The sequence below is a fragment of the Falco punctatus genome (genome assembly GCF_963210335.1).
Source record: "Falco punctatus genome assembly, chromosome: 3".
Classification (NCBI taxonomy): domain Eukaryota; kingdom Metazoa; phylum Chordata; class Aves; order Falconiformes; family Falconidae; genus Falco; species Falco punctatus.
Genome location: NC_137582.1, coordinates 43,227,068 through 43,233,346, shown reverse-complemented (window position 1 = coordinate 43,233,346; position 6,279 = coordinate 43,227,068).

Below are 6,279 nucleotides of genomic sequence, written 5' to 3'. Positions count from 1 at the left end.
GCGACCCGGGAGGGGGGCGGGGCCTCGCGCCAGCCGCGGGCGGGGAGGGACGGCGGGGGCGAGGCATGACGGGGGAGCGAGTCTTCCCGGCGGGCGGGGGGGGGACCCCGGCTCCTCGCCACCCCCCCGCCCCGCCACGTCCCGGCGGGAGCGCCTGCGCGCCGCCACAGCAGCGGCAACGGGGGAAGCTCCCGACGAAATAAAAAAACGGCGGCCGCCCCGCCACGCAAAATCAAGTGCCTCCTTCGAGCCGGAATCGAACCAGCGACCTAAGGATTCCCGTGGGCCGCGCCTCTACAGTCCTCCGCTCTACCAGCTGAGCTATCGAAGGGAGCTGGCGAGCATTCCCTCGCCGCGGCATACAGCCTGGGTACCCCTCACTACGCGTCCTGGCCTGGGTCCTTTCCTTCGAAAACGGCCGGAGAGTAAACATCTGCCTTAGACCGAGATCTGAAAGGGCGGGCGGCCCGGGTCTGACAGGGCGAGCGCCCAGCGGAGGGCTCCCCCTCCCGGGGCCTCCTCCCTACCGCCGGCGGACCGGCTAGCCCGGCGGCGGGACGGCGCCCACGGGCCCTTACACTGCCGCGCTGCGCGCAGGCGGCCAGGGGGTGCCAAGGCAGCCCCTCCCGCAGCCCTTCCCTCCGAAACAGTTACACGCGTGGTTGAGAAGCGGGAAGGGCGGGTCTCACCGCGCTCAGCCGCCAGGCTGCTGGAACAGGTTGCCCAGAGAAATGCGGACACCCGTGTGGGCTTTGAGCAACCCGGCCTAATGGAAGGTGTCCCAGCGCACGGCAGGGGGTCAGAAGTAGATGATCTTTAGGGTCCCTTCCAACCCAAACCGTTCTGTGATTCTATGCTGTTCTAATTTCAAAAGGGAACCAAGACATGGCACTACATCCCCTTGTGGCTGCACTGACAATCACACGAACTCGGTGGAGCTCTGAGGAGAAAAGGGTGCTAGCACCTGCCTACAGATGCGGGCTGGCAGCTATAGGGACAAACCCACCCACCGGCAGGGGCAGGGGCACCCCCCCGCGGACCTGCCAGAGGCGCTCCTGGGGTCTCCCCTAAGGGCGCCCACCCGCAGCGGCTGCTCAGGGCTCGGGTGCTCGACTCTACTACAGGGCCCACCCATCATCTTCTCCCTTTATTAAATGATTTCCGTGTGATTTTTACTCCAATGGTCATTGGAGTGAAACAAATCATCAAACCAGCATGTTCCAAATACATTTTTTAAATGCTTTACTTACAGAAAACAATTCACCACCACTGCAGAGAAAACAACCTCCTGAAGCTACCACTGCCAGAAGTACAAGCTACACTCAAGCATAACCTATGTACCTCCTAGGTGTTCCCCTACACAAAAGCCTTAAGCCGGAAGTTATTTCTATAAATGAAGCCCTGTACGTATCGTATGGAGTTTGTACACACACACAGACACACATAGACACACACACACAGAGGTGCCTGCACCTCCCTATGTCCCTACAGCCCGCGCGGGCTGCCCGGGGGCGCCGGGAGAGCTTGGCTGGCAGCGCCCCCTGCGCAGGCGCCCGGGAACCTCGGGTCCAGCCACAGCCCGTCAGAAGGCCCACAGGACCAAGAAGAGGGAAAAAACACAAAAAAAACCCCACAAACCGCATTACAAACCGACTGTTACACGGGCGAACTCGCATCATTGCATCTTTCGGAGGAAAAAAAAAGAAAAAACAAACAAAAAACCAACAACCAAATTCGTTGGGTTTTTTGTTTATTTACAAGTAGTAGTCTTTGCCTGCTGCTTACTAACAGGTGTAAAGCACCAACCTGCCCCTGCTGTGATTCAGTTTTAGCAGCCAGAGAGGGAAGCGCTGCAGGTTTCCCCGCATCAAAGCTCTGACAGGATTCTTTGAACCACAAAAGCTGTAACCAAAAAGTATGTGGCATAAAAACCGCCCTGAGACAGGATTTGTGTCATCAGGCTCATATGATATGAAATGTCATCTTTTATCATTCGTTTATATTTAATTCAAAGTGAAGGGAGCCTGGAATAAAAATATTGTTTAAATAAGTACTTTCTTGTATATTCCCATAGTAATGCACGTGTTCTTAATTTGTAGGAAATAGATCCTGAAAGCATTAGCTGAGTCATACTACTAAATAAATAAGTACTGATGGTGCTGTTGTTAAAAAAAATAACCTAAAGATGCAGTTTGTTATGACATTTAGTAAACATTCTCCTTCAAATACATCAGTAAGCACATATACGCCTCATTTTTTTTCTTTTTTAATCCTGTATGTATTACTGTCCGGTGTGACAAGGTCTCATGTTCCGTGTTTCTTGTGCACCTACATGACAAAAACATGGCATCCCCCTCGCCATCTCTTCTCAGCTTCTAGAAGCTTCACAAAACCAAGCTGGAGGTCTAACTACCTCTCTCTTCACAGACCCTACAACAAGTTATTTTTTCCAACTGTTCATTTAAGAGCATCCCTGAGAAAGAAGCTGCAAACCGGCAGTCTGTAGGGGAATATAGAACGTCTCCCCCAAATGCCAACATTTTCAGGGACTGTCCCATCCAGACTGTCATCAGACTCAGCCTCAATAGACTTCTGATAGGACTCTCACAAGCCTGCAACATCTGAATACCATTGTGCAAGAAGTGCTCTCTGTCTTTGCTTGTCCTTCCCAAGACTCCATTGTGACAAAGGACAGCTCCATACCAGCCTAGACCTGGAGAACATGACCAGGTGCAAAGACGCTGCTGCAGGTTCAGGGTGGCAGGATGAGGCAAATGTCATCATCACACCAAGCTCATGGACCTTGAGCCACAATGGGCATACTTCCAGTGGCACTTTGCCCCTTCCCCATTGCCTTAGGGCTGCTTGGTTGGGTCTCCTGACAAATTAAAACCAAACATCACTAGAACTACCTGCTGGGTTTGGATTCTGCTTGGGTTTTATAGCATTCCCTGAGTGCCAACAGCAGTGGGCATCCCACTTCCAAAGACAGGACGCTCACTCACACTCTTACCCAGATGATTTCGTAAGCAAAGTATCCTGGAAGAGACAGTGACAATCTTGTAATTTGCCCTGTTATTTATTCCTTATTGCTAAGCTTCCTGCTGATCTGCAGAGAAAAAAAATTCTATTAGGCATTCATTATGAGCCTAACCAAGAGCAGATCAGAAGCTCTGTTCCTGCTGGGAAACAGGTCCCTTTCTGTGCAACACTGATGCTTCAGAAAATTTCACCTAGCTGCAGTGGTAAAAAGGTACCACATTATTAGGCCATATATTAAGTCCATATGTGTATTACTGGGCTCATCTGTTACTGCTCCAGTTCTGCAAGAGTTCTATCTATTCCCTGGCAAAGCCTTTAATGAATAAAAAAATAACCAGTCATGCTTGCATTTCATATTGTCACAGGAGCTGAAACAGTGGAAAAAATCCAAAGTCATGTGCAGAAGTTTGTAATTCTTTGCTGCTAGGCTCATCAAAATCTCATTGTGAATTCATGCAGCCAGTTTGACATTTATCTGGACCACTAAGCAATACAAGGATACTCCCCAGAAGGCATGGGGCTTAACACCACTGACATGAAGTTAAGAACGATCAGCCTATCCTAAATGATCTCCCTGTAAGTTGTTTGGAAACCTTACAACAGAGGAACCCAGAGTCTTTGTGAAGATGATTCTCAGCACAGACAATCAACAAGGCATGCAAAGGACTTCTTGCTACAAGAGCTTCAACCTTTGAAGCTAGCAACATTTCTACAAAGTAAACTCAGGAATTAGTCTTCCAAATTGTGGAAAACAAGTGGCTTATTTCCTCAGCCAACAGTTTCCCAGCTCAAAAGCAACTGCTGCCAGTCTCATAGAACTAAGGTCTATAATGTAAAAGAAACATGTAGTGATTGCTAAAATAAAAATCAAGCTCAGCGTAGGTGAGCTTACAGGTTTTTTTACCAGATACTTTCCTTCTAGTAGTCTTCCATGCCTTACCACCAGTTTCTCTAGTGACTATAATCTTTGGAGCTCTGACACCAAATGTGTCAATCAAACCCACATGCATCCATCAAGTCTTCAGCCCAGCTACTTGACTTGATCTAGGTTCCATGTCACGACACCACTCATTCAGTGCCCAAGGTGATCTTGCTTGCATCAGCCCTGTGGGTGTTGAGCTTCCTTCCCACGTTTGGAGAAATTCCTAATGAAGAGCACAAGGATACTCACTAGATACTCTTAAATTAAAATAGTTCTCCATATGGACAGCACATTATTATCTGCATCTGCTCTGTCTCTCAGTACTGAAGATCCCAGCTTGTCATTTGTACTTGAGTCATGTCACAGTTGGGCGAAGCTGCAGTTCAGAGCAATTTCAACTTGCTGTGTGCCTTGAGACTCATACTTTGTTGTTGTTTGGGGTTTTTTTAACTTCTTAGTATCAAAGTTTCTGAAGGGCAGTATTCTATTCATAGCTATTGAAAATTATCTGCTTTGCTGCAATTCTTTCTAAATGCTCCTTACAACATCTTTCTAAGATGCTGCGTCTCACAGGATCAACTGTTTCACGCAGAAGAGTTTGCAAGCTCTGTGTGCTTTGATTCAATCTATTTATAGAGCCTTTTGGAGAGGGGAAAAAGTGCTAATACCTCTGCCTAACTCAATTAGCCTGTGTTCTGTTAGCCATGACACAGAAGAATTGATGTAGTTTGTGATTTCATGAATTTTGCTTTACTATATTGACAGGTCCACATTGTTCATGCTAGTGTAGGGTGGGTGGAGATGTAAGGCTTAAAGACTACTGTATCACAAAAATATCAAAATAAGTAAGTATATCTGGATAGACTTAGAATGTATACCTCCGTGACAATTGTGCACAAAAACCATTGTCTTGCACATTCCCAAAGCAGCCTATATCAGCTTCTCAAGGAGGCTGTACAACTACTCAAAAGAATTCTGAGGTGGCCTTTGGATCAAGCCTTGGACTGAAAAAAAACCAATTGCAGTTCCCAAGTTCAGGAGATCAATAAAGCAGCTCCAGGGATATAGCCCTACCAGGGACCTACACTAGGGTCTGCTCAGGCACATACATGAAGAACAAGTTAGTTACTGTAGATTAATTGTAGTTCTCAGGGCAGGGATGAGACCATAATTCAGATCTCATGAACTGCTCTGTATCCCTCTTTCCGGCAATCCTCAGATGTCATTGGTTTGAGAAGAAACTGAGGTCATGCCGAGCTCACAGTGCCTCTTGCACAGAGCGTGAGGAAATGGTGTCAGTGCACAGCTCTGAAGGACACCGCCACTTAGAAACCAAGTCCTAAGCCTCACCTCATCTGCGTATGCAAGTACAGTGGCAGCTACACTGATGGTACTCCTTTAAGAGTTGAATTTCTGTTTGGCCACAACTTCACCTATGGTTTCAATAGCATGGGTATCAATTTATATGAGGCACTATACAGGCAAACAGATTACTTTTTAGGGTCTAAAAGTGGAACAGCCTTGAATCAATCAAAGGGGAGAAAGAAAACATTCCCAGGTTTACACTCAGATGTTACCTATGATCTTACTGTCACTGCTCTCAATAAATAATAACAATACTGCTGCAAGATTAGATTTAATACTAATTTCATCTAACAAGCTTTACAAACTTCTCAAATGCCACTTGTTTATTTTGGAAATCATGGGGGAATAGTTTTACTAGTTCTGGTCAAGCAGGCAACTGTTTAAAAAGAAAGGATTTACTCCTTTCACAAGCATACATACATACAACTTTGGAAACCGAAGAGATTCTTTAGAAGTCACCTGTTAATCAGGTATTAGCAGTACATGTTTTCCCATGCTGTTTTGGAATTACTCCCCAGAAAGTCATCACTATGAATGCAAGAGAAGTCAACCTAATCCTTAGATTTTGCTAACCCCAGGAGTAAACCATCAGTCCTAATGCAAGGGCTTTGTAAAGCAGTGGGAGCCAGACCGAGCCAACCAAACTGTCAGGTGGGTAAACGGTAGTCAGGCAGTGGTAGCCGTGTCCCAGCAGCAGCCTGAGCTAGATTCAAGCAAAGAGCCTAAGCTCTACAGCATCCTGGTAATAGCTGGAAAGCACTGGCTTAACTTTCTACCCCCAAAATAAAACCTACTTTGTTAGAAAACAGTGTTCTGGTCCCCTACTTTCCAAACTAGCAACAAGACTCTCTCCTTCCCACTCCTAACACTGATTACAGTTACAGGAATCATGGAAAAAATTCTTCCAGTATCACAACCAGCAATCCCAGTGATGCTGGCCTCTGCTGTTT